This window comes from Stenella coeruleoalba (assembly GCF_951394435.1).
Source record: "Stenella coeruleoalba genome assembly, chromosome: 16".
NCBI classification, from domain to species: domain Eukaryota; kingdom Metazoa; phylum Chordata; class Mammalia; order Artiodactyla; family Delphinidae; genus Stenella; species Stenella coeruleoalba.
In genome coordinates this window covers 47,143,895-47,157,746 of record NC_137162.1, presented here as the reverse complement: position 1 = coordinate 47,157,746, position 13,852 = coordinate 47,143,895, and the positions used below count along the sequence as shown (strand labels likewise).

General features: G+C 41.5%; 1 protein-coding gene across 3 annotated transcripts in view; it reads left to right on the top strand.

The window, feature by feature from the left end:
* Positions 1-13,852, top strand: part of MAPK8 (mitogen-activated protein kinase 8) — a 102,965-nt gene continuing 89,113 nt past the window's right edge. Inside the window, exon 1 of one of the 3 annotated variants that reach the window (XM_079900089.1) lies at positions 1-285. The gene's annotated coding sequence lies outside the window, so the exon portion shown is untranslated. The remainder of the gene's footprint in view (positions 286-13,852) is intronic. The other 2 variants (XM_079900088.1, XM_079900090.1) reach the window with 2 other exon arrangements.

Genomic DNA, 13,852 nt, shown 5'->3' with positions numbered 1-13,852 from the left:
GCCCCGCCCCTGGGCTTCGGGCTCCGCCCCCGAAATCCGGGCCCCGGGGCTGCTCCGCCCCGTGGGGGCTCTCGCGAAGCGCGGAGGCGGGGCCCTGCGCGATGACGTGAGCGGGCGTGCGCGGTGACGGCTCGCGTCCCTGTTACTCAGCGGAGGGGCCGAGGCCGGACGACGCGGCCCGGAGCGTGGAGCCGCGAGCAGCGCTGGGTAACGGCCACGGCGACCTCCAAGACGGCACCGGTTCCCGCCGCCGGGCTTTCCTGTCGCCATTCGTTGCGCTGCCGGGTGAGTGCGGTCAGTGCCGCAGGGCCGGGGCGGCCGGCGGCCCCGCCGTGTTTGTTATTGTGCTCCCGCCACCGCCTCTCCTCAGCCTTGACCCCCTCCCGGGAGTGGGGGCGGGAGCGCGCGGCGGGCGGGGGGCGCGCGGTCGGCGGGGGCGGCGCGGGAACAATAGCAGCTGGGGTGGCGGGGGCCGGCCAGTGGGCGTGGGGCTGCTGGACCCAGGCGCGTCCCGGCCGACCCCCGCCCCAGCTCCGCCCGTGGGTCCTCGCGCGCCCTCCTCGCGCGGAGCGCGGGTCCCGCGTTCACGTCGGGAGGGGAAAATGGAGCGGGAGGTGGGTGGCAAGTTCTGAAACACTTCGACGAAGGTCCGGACGGAGGCGCCTAGGCGGCCCGCTCCGCCCCGGCTACCTCCTCCGGCGGCGGGCAGCCGCAGAGAGCGCTCCGGTGGCCCGGTCCCGACGCCTGCCCGGCGCCCACGGGGACAGTGTTTTGTTTCTCGGTGGTTTCTTTGTGCTGATATTCTGGGCGAACGCAGGCGGCGGCGGCGAAAGAGGCTGGGGTGGCCTTCAGCTCCGGGCTGCGGGGAAGAGCCCGGGCCCGTAGCTTGGGCAGGAGGTGTCCGTCAAGCTCGGCGCGAGCTTCAGTGGTCAGCGCGCATTTCTCTTGAGGGTCATTCGGTGGTGACCTTTTGACTTTTTCACCCTACCCTCCCTTCTCTTTGTCTTGGACTTGAGTTCCCAGTCCTTCGATGGGAGCCAAATCTGTTTTAAAGTACTGTGATGAACACTTTTCATTTTAATTTCTGAAAGTTTCCCGTCATATATTTACTGTGAATTTAACACGTTGACTGCATGGTAACAGACAATGTCCAGTGGTTACTATTTTTGCCTCTGCAATTCAGTGATCTTTACAGTAGAATTCTGGTCTGTCAGTCCATTGTGTTTTGAGATAAGCATCTAGCAAGTACTTCCTTGGTAATTAGAACATCTGTTTATTTCATTCATTCATTCAGCAACTGTTCAGTGTTGTACCCAGATGAGAGTTTGAGGGTAAAGAGAAATATCCTTTAATGGAAGAAGATACTTTGACTGAAATATAATAGATGTACCTTTAAATGAGACGATTGTATAAGTGATATGTGTTAAAGAAGGTATAGTTAATACTTTGGGTCATTTTACTATTTTTTACTAGTATATCTGGAACTTCTAGCGTAATGTTATACATGTTAGGAAGTAGAGTTAGATTTGGTCTGAATGTACAACAGCTTTTATGTATTTCCTTACAGTCACCTGTAACGTTTACTTCAGAATCCCCTGCTGTGGGTTAAGCCTAGGAGGTCATATGCTGTCAGTTAACATGTTTAGTGCTGTATCTGACATAAGCAAGCAATCAAAATGTGCCTTCCTTGAGGACAGACCTGCCTTGCATCTGTGTCTCTAGCACCTAGCCTGGAATATAGTAAGTGTTCAATAAAAATCAGATTGATGAAAAGCTCTTTATAATCGATAATATCTAAACTGAAGCCTTAACAAAAAATGTTTAATGTTCTCTGTAAAGTTTTGGAAGCCTCCTGCAAACTGTCACTTCCAGATGGCTAAATGATCAGTTCATATATATTATCTGTCCCGACAGTAGGGGCTTTTGAATCACTTCAGTATTAATGTTTTTTTTCCTATCACTTCTAAACGATTGGCTATCCTAAAATTAAACCTTGTCTAAAATATTTTTTTAGTATGTGTGTGTGTCTGTGTGTGATATGTATGCACACACAGACACACACAGAGTGATATTTCAACAGGGTCTAAAATGATTGCATTTATCCTTTTGTGAATATTACTTGAAAAGTTTCTGAGTACTCCTTTTTATTTTTATTTATTTATTTTTTAAGATGTTGGGGGTAGGAGTTTATTAATTTATTTTTGCTGTGTTGGGTCTTCGTTTCTGTGCGAGGGCTTTCTCTAGTTGTGGCAAGCGGGGGCCACTCACTATCACGTCCTTTCTTGTTTTTTTTTTTGTGTGTGTGTTGATCGTACTTTATTTTTTTTAACATCTTTATTGGGGTATAATTGCTTTACAATGGTGTGTTAGTTTCTGCTTTATAACAAAGTGAATCAGTTATACATATGTTCCCATATCTCTTCCCTCTTGCGTCTCCCTCCCTCCCACCCTCCCTATCCCACCCCTCTAGGTGGTCACAAAGCACCGAGCTGATCTCCCTGTGCTATGCGGCTGCTTCCCACTAGCTATCTACCTTACATTTGGTAGTGTTTATATGTCCATGCCTCTCTCTTGCTTTGTCACAGCTCACCCCTCCCCCTCCCCATATCCTCAAGTCTGTTGAGCTATTTGTAATGAGGTGGATAGACCTAGAGTCTGTCATACAGAGTGAAGTAAATCAGAAAGAGAAAGACAAATACCGTATGCTAACACATATATATGGAATTTAAGAAAAAAAAATGTCATGAAGAACCTAGGCGTAAGACAGGAATAAAGACACAGACCTACTAGAGAGCGGCCTCTCTTGTTGTGGAGCACAGGCTCCAGACGCGCAGGCTCAGTAGTTGTGGCTCACGGGCTTAGTTGCTCCTCGGCATGTGGGATCCTCCCAGACCAGGGCACGAACCCGTGTCCCCTGCATTAGCAGGCAGATTCTCAACCACTGTGCCACCAGGGAAGCCCTGAATACTCCTTTTTAAGTGGATAAGTTAGAACAAAGGAAACACATTGCCTAAAAGTTTTTTTTTTTAAGTTTTATTAGAAATGTTTAATTTTAAATTCTTCCTTGTACTAATACTATTGGTGAGGCATATGGGCCTAAAACTCAAAATAATATTAATTTATCTATATTACATCTCTTTCCCACTTAATACGTTTTAGCATTTGCTTTGGATATGAAAGAATTTGAGATGAGCTTATTATTCTCTGATTTAGAGTACAAATAAAGAAATAAAATGGTACTTTGTTAAGATAAGGGATGAAAGTCTTGAGATACTAAACTTTACTGCTTTACCTATGTCAGATTCCAGTAAGGGTTACTGATACAAATCCTCACTGTCAGGCTATACATGTGTCAAACCATAGTTTTTTTTTTTGCTTTGTTTTATAAATTCTGTTGGTTTTAAAAAATAACAGCTTTTTCAGTAAACCCCATACTTACTAGCAGTCACTCCCCATCTCACTCTACATTAGCTTTAAAGGAAGAGATAGCACTGATTCTGTTAGTAAGTATATTCCAGTAATGAATTTGAAAAGGGCTCCCTTTAAGTGTCCTGGCAGAGTAGGAAACTATATCCTTCGTATTCCTTTATATCCTGGGAGAAAGGCCAGTTGGAAAGAAATTAGTTTAAGAATGAATTCTACCAAAATTAATGAAGTTATAATCTTAACTGTTTGCTCAATACCTAATATTATGGAAATAACCTTGTGATGATACTCAATGCTCAGTGAAACAACTTGAAGTAATTTATTACATGACTAGTCACAAACTTCCTAGTGGTAATTAAGAGCTTGTTTAATAGATGCCCGATTCTTCATGTCTTTGTCAGTGAGTTGAGTTTTGACATATTTGAGTCATCTAGATAATTGAGATGCTTCGTCGCATGGGTATAAAATAATGTCTGATACTTAGATGCCAGCTGTCTAGAGGTCTCTGGTCAAGTCAGTGGTATGGATAGTAGTCTTTTCTGATTCATGTAGTTCAAGGAAGTCATTATAGCAACATAACTTTAGATATATGTCATTTGCCTATATCTGTGAGCTATGAAGCTTATTGTTTTAGTCATGAGTTCTTTACATGAACATTTACAGCTCTGTCTTCTTGCTCTAATGCAGATTAACTTGAGTTTTGATTTCAGAAATGAGTTCTGAGTCAATAAACTTTACTACGTAAAAGGTGACAGGAGTATTAAAATAAGCTATCCTATCAATCAGGGAAGTAGGTGGAAATAGACCTGTCCAGGAATCAGACCTAGGTTCACTTCTCAGTTCTGTCATCTGGACTTTGTCATCAGCAAGCTCTAGAGTTGTGGACAAGTGGCTAGAAGTGTAAACTGAGGCTGTTGGAACTCTTTTTTTTTTTTTAATAGAAGGGTTGTTCCTCAGATAGGTGGTTCTTCAGAAAATATATGGGGACAAAAAGAGTCCTTCTTGGGTGATACCAGAATGCCATGTCAAGAATAGCAATGAGGGCTTCCCTGGTGGCGCAGTGGTTGAGAGTCCGCCTGCCGATGCAAGGGACATGGGTTCGTGCCCCAGTCCGGGAAGATCCCACATGCCGCGGAGTGGCTGGGCCCGTGAGCCATGGCCGCTGAGCCTGCGCGTCCGGAGCCTGTGCTCCGCAACGGGAGAGGCCACAACAGTGAGAGGCCCGCGTACAGCAAAAAAAAAAAAAAGAATAGCAATGAAAATTAGACCTTTGTGATTACAAAAGGAAACAGAAACAGAGAAAATTATTGAATCAAATATTTTCTGTAATATCTATTCTTAAAAATCAAATAAAAAGCTTTTACTCATTCCACAGCACCATGCTTACTAATGAGACTTCGTGCTTTCAGATACTTAGTGGAAAATGTGAAAGTGAAGAGTTTATTAGCCTTAAGCTTATGGTCAGGGATAAACTTAAGGCATATCTAAACAGTGAATTTATGTTCTTTTAAACGATTATGAGAGGGCTTTTCACAAATGAACACAAGCCTACACCAAGTCTCTGGGCAGGCTAAATTTTATTGAAATTCAATTTTTAAAATTATATGTGGGTGTGAATGTGTATAAGGCCTTTTAGAGAACTTATTAACTGCCATTCTTTTTCAGGGTGTTGGGTTGTATGACAATACAGCAAATATAGTGTAAATATATGCCTACGTCTCCTCTTACCCTTTGTAAATGCATCAGGTTTGGTTAAAATCTGCCAATTCTTTAGAAAGTTAAGGTGCCCAAACTTAATAGTGGCTGCTAGCATGGATGTTACAGAGTCAGCCCTGAGTTACAATCCATGCTCCAAATTTAATTAACTGTATGGCGTAGGCTAGTTCAGGTTTTGTAACATCTTTCAGCCTGTTTTATTATCTGTCAAATGAAAATAATAATAGCACATAGTCTCATAGGGCTATGAGGATTAAATTAGGTACTGCAGCTACAGTACCTGGAACACTAGATTTAAGTATTAAGGAAATTTTAGCTATTATTATCACTAATTATTTTTAACTTGGAACAAATGCAAAATGCCAAGTAAATTTAAAACCAATTTGATGTACAGTATACATTCAAATTCTCCAGAATATACCAGTTTTTTTTCCCCTCTGCATCTCTGGGGGTTTATTTAAAATTTGATTGTGTCATCTAATCTGAATTGACTGAAATGATTTAACATTTGGATCAGTAATCCTCTCTGCTTTAAAATTTGGAAATGTTCCCAAAGGAATATTAAAGGGAAAATTTGCCACATTCTCTAACACAAAGTTTTGCCACGTTTACCTCTCCCACTGCAGAGAATTGCTTAAGCTTTCGTAGGTTTATTTTGACAGATCTCTAAAGGAATGGGAATCCAGGAGCTGTGAACACTGTTCATCTTTTAAATTTTTTTTTTTTTTTTTTTTTTTTTGCGGTACGCGGGCCTCTCACTGTTGTGGCCTCTCCCGTTGCGGAGCACAGGCTCCGGACGCGCAGGCTCAGCGGCCATAGCTCACGGGCCCAGCCGGTCCACGGCATGTGGGATCTTCCCGGACCGGGGCACGAACCCGTGTCCCCTGCATCGGCAGGCGGACTCTCAACCACTGCGCCACCAGGGAAGCCCCATCTTTTAAATTTAATCTTACTGAAATCTTTGACTCTGTGTGAAAATTGCAGATTTGTGGAGATTGGGTAATCACAACAGTTCATTAACCATTTTTTAGAGGTTATTAAGTAGCATCTGGAAATATTATCTTTCTTTTCTATGTTTTTCTCAGTTTTCTGTGTAGTATTTCTGTGGTTATATTGGTACATCAAATTTCTTGCTCCTTCTTGCAGGCAGCAACTATGAGATGATGCTGGGTTTGCACAGGCAGCATTTATTGAGAAGCCACTCTATACCAAACCAGGTATTAAGTGATGTAGGGGCCACAGGAAGTCGAAGTCAGTCTCTATGTTCAATGAGTATAACTTGACGGGAGACAAGAACAAACATAAGTGCCATTTATGTCCTAATACAAGAAAGTATTGTTAGGCATTTCATTGGGAATTTCTTAGGCATCAGGCCTGAGAGCTGGATGTTGGGGCATTTGGGGACTTTTGAACCATACATCTCTAGCCCTGCCTTTTAAAATATACTGACTAGATAAACCACAAAAAGCGAGATGTCTTCTCTCTTGATTTCTGGTTAAAGTTGAGAGTGTGGTACAGATTAGTCAAAATCTAAATCAGAAGAAAAGGCAAACCTTATAGTCACCTCATCCATTTTGGAACACAACAGGACATCAAAATAAGTAAATGAAAAGTATGAAGATAGGGAGTAGAAAAGATGCTAGTCAAATGTTAACTGGAGTCCTCCAACTCAACTGTATTGAAGCTCTGAAGACTGAAGGTTACATTTATGGTAGGAGTACTTTCTTTTTTTTTTTTGCGGTGCGCGGGCCTCTCAGTGTTGTGGCCTCTCCCGTTGCGGAGCACAGGCTCCGGATGCACAGGCTCAGCGGCCATGGCGCACGGGCCCAGCCGCTCCGCGGCATGTGGGATCTTCCCGGACCGGGGCACGAACCCGTGTCCCCTGCAACGGCAGGCGAACTCTCAACCACTGCGCCAGCAGGGAAGCCCAGATTTATGGTAGGAGGACTTTCTTAAGCCTTTCTCTGATATTGAGAAGTGTGGGCTTCACTGCTTCCTGTTGCTGGGAGACCTGAGCCCCATCATATTTCTGGGGACACTAGAAAAGAAAAACAGTCAAGCACACCTGCCTTGCTTGGCATGAGGCATCAAAAACATCAGGAGATTGCTATTTCCTAAAAGCTATTAATGAGAGTGGAAACCCACCATTCCCTGCCTTGCTCCTGAGAGGGTGATTCCCTCTCAAATGCCATTTGGGTCAACCAAAAGTGAGACAAAGGAAAACCACCACTGTATAGATCTCCCTGTGACTTCAGGGTCACTTTTCAGTCAAAACAAAAACCAAAGCATCTGGCTTTGTCTGTTACTGTTGAGAATTTAGAAGTCTTAGTGATTTTAGTTTATTTACATTTTATTTATCTTTTGACTAAGTAGTATAATCACTTTGATTCAGAATTCCAAAGATTTAAGTAGATATACAGTAAAAAGTTTCCTTTCCACCATGTGCAGCCCAGCCACCCCATTCCCTTGCGTGGAAACAGTGTTAGGTTTCCTGTGAATCCTTCCAAAGATCGTTTATGTGTGTGCAGATAAATATACAGGTATATAATTCCTTTCCAAAACCTTTGGTCCAGATGTATTTCAGAATTAAGGTTTGGGGTTTTTTTGGGGGGGGGGCGGTGGGGGAGGACTGTGAAAAGGTAATACAGTGTGTCTGCTATATTATCCAAAATCCCTAGTGGGAGGTAGTGTAGCATCCCATAATCAAACACATTAATATTTCTGAATTGAAAGCATAAATAGTACAGTAAGGATAAATAAAAATTATAAATAGTCTTATGGAATTTTTGGTCAGGCTTGACACCAAATAGGTTTGTACTAAACTTATAAGAAGCTTGTATTTCTCAGAGGTTTATGGATTTCGGAATTGCCAGTGAGGGATTATGTATCTTACATATATACGTCCTCTGCCTCCCCCATTTTTTATGTAAGATGCATACCATGCACATACCCTTCACCTTTTGTTTTTAACTTAACTGTCTAGCTTATAGGTGATTTTCTTATTAGTCCTATCAGTACATAAACATCATGCTTATCCTTTTTTTTTTTTTAACACCTTCATGGTATACCATTTTTCTTAGCTTGGGCTGCTATAACAAAATACCATAGACTGGGTGGTTTAAAGAACTGACATTTATTTCTCACAGTTCTAGAGGCTGGGAAGTTCAAGATCAAGGTGCCAGGAGATTTGGTTCCTGGTGAGGACTCTTCCTGGCTTTCAGATGTCACCTTCTCACTGTGTCCTCACATGAAGAAGGAGTGCTCTACTCTCTCTTCCTCGTTTTACAACACTAATCCCATTATGGGGGCCCCATCCTCATGACCTGATTGATTGACCTTGTAAACCTGATTACCTAGGTTATTACCTAGGGGTTAGGGCTTCAACGTAAGAATTTGGGGAAGATTCAAAAATTCAGTCAGTAACACCATCATACAGGCCATACAGGTCATCATACATCATACAGGTCATCGTACATCATACAGGTTACAGGTGTAACATATATTTAGGTAGTCCTTTTTTGAGGTACATTTAGGTTGTTTTCAGTCTTTTGCTATCAAAAGCCATGGTGCCGTGGATTACCTTGTGCATACATAATTTCACACTTGTATAGACATGTGTGGGATACACCTCCAGAAGTGGAATTGCTAGGTCAGAGTGTATGTGCATTTATAATTTTGATAGATATTACCGAAGGGCCATCGGTAGAGGTTGTTTCGCTTCTACACATTCCACCAGCCCTGTGTGAGGATGCCTGCTTCTTTCCTCATTGCCAGTATGAGTGAGGTTAAACATCTTTCGTCTTTTAAGGACTATTGGTATTTTTATTGTGAACTATCTATATCCTTGCCTATTTTTTAATTGCTTTGTTACTCATTCTCTTAGATTTGTAGGATTCTTTTTTTTTTAATTTTATTTATTTATTTTTGGCTGTGTTGGATCTTTGTTGCTGCATGTAGGCTTTCTCTAGTTGAGGCGAGCGGGGGCTACTCTTCGTTGCGGTGCGCGGGCTTCTCAATGCACTGGCTTCCCTTGTTGCGGAGCACGGGCTCTAGGCATGTGGCCTTCAGTAGTTGTGGCTTGCGGGCTCTAGAGTGCAGGCTCAGTAGTTGTGGCACACAGGCTTAGTTGCTCTGCTGCATGTGGGATCTTCCCAGACCAGGGCTCGAACCTGTGTCCCCTACATTGGCAGGCGGATTCTTAACCACTGTGCCACCAGGGAAGCCCTGTAGGATTTATTTTTATAGGGAAATAGCTCTGTGCTATTTTTTGGAAATATTTTTTCCAATTTACCATTTGCCTTTTAAATTTGCTTATGATGGTTTTGTCATGCTGTTGTTTTTGTTTTTTTTCCTTAGTAGTTAAGCTTACCAGTCTTTACTGACTTCTAAATTATATGCCATGGTTAGCAAGTCTTTCCCTAATTCCAGATTATATGAAAATTTGCAGATGTTATTTCTCTAATACGTCTATGAAGTGGAACAGAGATGTGGTTTGGTAGGTAAGAAAAATATGCGGTCCAGTTAGTAAAAAGGAGAATATGCAGGAAAGGAGATGGAGAGCACAAATAGAGAGGTTGGCCTTTGTAAGAGAGAGGTCTTCCATCAGATAGGAGGGAATGCAAAAAAGCTGTGTGTTCTTCCAAGGGAATTTGGTGGCTGGAAGATGAAGGCTTATCCTCTTGGCTTTCATCTTCTCTCATGGTTTCTGTTTTCTCACTGAGATTGGTATGGCCAGAGGAGGATGGGAGTCTTTGAATTAGTTTGCTAAGAAGTATTGATTATTCATTTAATGGTTAGAAGTCTTGAATTTAAAGTGATATCAGTGAGCCTGGTTTTGAGATTACCCTCCCCCCCAGCATTATTTATGTGGTTAGATACAAGCACAGGTAAGGCAGATGGTTCAATTCCTCTGGAGTGAGGTTTTGCCAGGTGTCACAGTTCTCTCGAGAAACGAAATCAGTAGGAGATATAATTGTATATGTGTATATGAAGAAATTTCAAGGCATTTGCTTACACATTTATGGGGGCTGACAAGTCAGAAATCTGTAGGGTAGGCTGGCAAGAATCCCTTGGACAGGAGCTGATGCTGCAGTCTTGAAGCAAAATTTTGTCTTCCTTAGGAAAACCTCAGTTGTGCTCTTAAGACCTTTCAGCTAGTGGATGAGGTGCACCAACATTATTGAGGATAATCAACTTAAAGTCAACTGTGGACTTTAACCACATCTACAGTACCTTCACAGCAACACTTAGATTAGTGTTTGATTGAATAACAGGACTGTAGCCCAGCCAAGTTGACACATAAAACTAGGTCAGTATGAAAGAGTGGAATTCTGCCGTTTGCAGCAGCGTGGATGGACCTAGAGAATATTGTGCTAGTGAAATAAGTCAGAAAGAGGAAGTCAAATACTGTATGATATCACTTATATGTGGAATCTAAAAAGGAAAACAAATGAATGTCTATAGCAAAACAGAAACAGACTTACAGATATAGAAAACAAATTAGTGGTTACCAGTAGGGGGAAGGAAGGGAGGAAGGGTATGATAGAGGTATGGAATTTAAGAGATTAAAAACTACTATGTGTAAAATAGGTAAGCAACAAGGATATATTGTATAGCACAGGGAATTATATCCATTGTCTTGTAATAACCTTTAATGGAGTATGATCTGTAAAAATTCTGAGTCACTGTGCTGTACACCTGAAACTAATATTATATTGTAAATTAACTGTACTTCAATATAACATTTTTTTAATTAAGAACATTTTTTTTAAATGAAAAGGAAGAGGGAAATGAGGGCTTTTAGAGGGAGTGCTTATAGAGGAGTGGTGATGAATCATGAAATCTAACATGGACAAGAAAGGAGGTGAAGTCAGGATGCATAGTAAGGAAGTGGTAGCATCAATGTATTGGAAATTTCAATTAGAATTGTTGCGGGTAGTGGTCAGATGAAGCAAGAGAACTAGAAGGATTGAATGTGGTGGTCAGAGTGGGATGCTTGAAATAGAGATTTGACAGTTATAATAGTTTCTGGCAATGATAATGTCCAGGGTAGCCTTGGGATGGGCTGCTGAGGTGGAATAGAGGGAAAAGAGGAGACCAAAGAATTAAAGGGGCTGAAGTATTAAAGGGGTCAGTCAGTCTGCATGAATGGTAAAGTCAGCAAATGGTGAGAGGAGTAAGGGTACATACTATGAACCAGTTGCTGACATCCTAAATCAATGGGAGAATTGGAGGGAAGGTAGATGATGAGAAGGAATAGTAAAGGTAGTATAAATTGGCTGCTTGCTGGTCACAAATTAGGAATTTCAGAAGGTCCAGTAAAGGATTTGGGGGGTGGGGGATGAGGAATTGGGTAAAATGGAGGATATACACAACAGTGTGACAATGACAGTTCGGGGAATAATAGATGACCAGGAAGAGTAGGACTTTTTCTGGGATGTGAGATGTGATGGTATGAATCCTGCTACTAGGTAGGAGAAGGTGGCCATCAGTTCAACTGTTAGATGACTCTGTGGCGGTGTTTTTTAAATTGCCAGTATTGACCCATTTGTGGGTCATAGAAGGAATCTAAGAGATCACAACTAGTGTTGTATTTTTAAATGAAATGCAATAGAAAATGTCAGTGTGTATCACAAGTAATAAGGGACTAAGATAAGAATTTTTAAACATCTTTATTGAGATTTCATTCACATGTCATTACAGTTCACCTATACTTCAAGTATGCAGTTCACAGTCTTTCTCATATATTCATGAAGTAATGCAATCACCACAATCTAATTTTAGAACATTTTTGTCGCTCCTGAAAGAAACTCCATGCTTATTCGCAGTCATTTTCCATTCCTGCGTGTGCACATGTACACACCCACACTCCCTGCCCCAGTCCCAAGTAACTACTTATCTTCTGCTTTCTGTCTCTATAATAAATTTGCCTATTCTGGACATTATGTAGCATGTAGTCTTTTGTGACTGCTTATTTCACTTAGCATAATGTTTTCAGGGTTCATTCATCTTGTAGCATGTATCAGTACTTCATTACTTTCTATAGTCTAATAGTATTACTTTGTACAGATACATCACATTTTATTTATCCTCTCCTCAGTTGATGGGCATTTGGCTGTAATAAGTAATACTATCATGGGGACTTCCCTGGTGGTCCAGTGGTGAAGAATCTGCCTTCCAATGCAGGGGGACACAGGTTCGATCCCTGGTCGGAGAACTAAGATCCCACATGCTGTGGAGCAACTAAGCCCACGTGCCTCAACTAGAGAGACCACATGCTTCAAACTACAGAGACCACACACCCTGGAGCCCACGTGTCACAACTAGAGAGAAGCCCGCGCACTGCAACAAAAGATCCCACATGCCGCAATGAAGATCCCATGTGCCGCAACTAAGACCAGACGTGGCCAAGAGTAAAATAAATAAATAAATAAATAAATTTAAAAAATAGTACTTAAATAAGCAATATTATCGTGAACATTCATGCACAAGTTTCTGTGTGATGTATGTTTTCAGTCCTCTTGGTTATATCACTAGAATGGGAGTTGCTGGTCATACGGGTAATTCCATGTTTAACACTTGGAGGAACTGCCAAACTGTTTTCAGGGTGGCTGCACCATTTTACATTCCCACCAGTAAGGTATGAAGGTTCCAGTTTCTCTACATCCTGTTAATGCTTGTTATTGTCTTTTGATACGGCCATCCTTAATGGATATGAAATGATATCTCATTTGGTTTTGATTCCCATTTCTCTGATGGGTAATGATGTAGATCATGTTTTCATGTACTTTGTATATCCTGGGAGAAGTGTTCATTCAGACCTTTGTTCATTTTAAAAATTGGGTTATTTATCTTTTTATTAAGTTGTAAGTGTTCTTTATGTAGTCTAGATACAAGTTCCTTATCAGACAGGTGAGTCACAAATATCTTCTGTTTTGGTGGTTGTCTTTTCAGTTTCTTGATGTTATCATTTACAGCATAAAATATTTTAATTTTATTGAAATCCAATTTATACATTTTTTCTTTGTTGCTTGTGCTTTTGGTGTTGTATCTTAGAAACCACTGCCTAACTCAAGGTAATAAAGATCACTCCTGTGTCTTCTTCAAAGAGTTTTATAGTTTTAGCTCTTATGTCTGTGATTCATTTTGAGTTAATTTGTATGTGATGTGAGGAAAGAATCAGACTTCATTCTTTGGCATATGGATGTGTAGTTGTCCCAGCACTATTTGTTGAAAATACGGTTGACCCTTGAACAACATGGGTTTGAACTGCACTGGTCCACTTACGTGTAGATTTTTTCGATAAATATGTAACCCTACAAGATACAGGGTTGGATGAATCCAAGGATGCGGATGTGGATAAAAAGAGCTGACTGTAAAGTTATACCTAGATTTTCAACTGCATGGTGGGGGTTCAAGGGTCAACTATACTGTGCTTTCTTATTAATGTCTTATCATTCTTGTTTAAAAAAATTTTTTTTCTGGACTCTCAGTTTTATTCCATTAATCTGTATGTCTATCCTTACGTCAGTCACCCTGTCTTGCTTATTTACTATAGCTAAGAATTGTTTTATGAAATTTGTGTTTCAGTTGAGTGTACTTACATAGAGATATATACAGAGGTGTATATGTAACGGGTTGTGATGTAAAATGCTTGAAAATCTCTGATTTGAGCTTGTGGCTCCCTGCAGCAGTTCACTCTCCGGTGGCA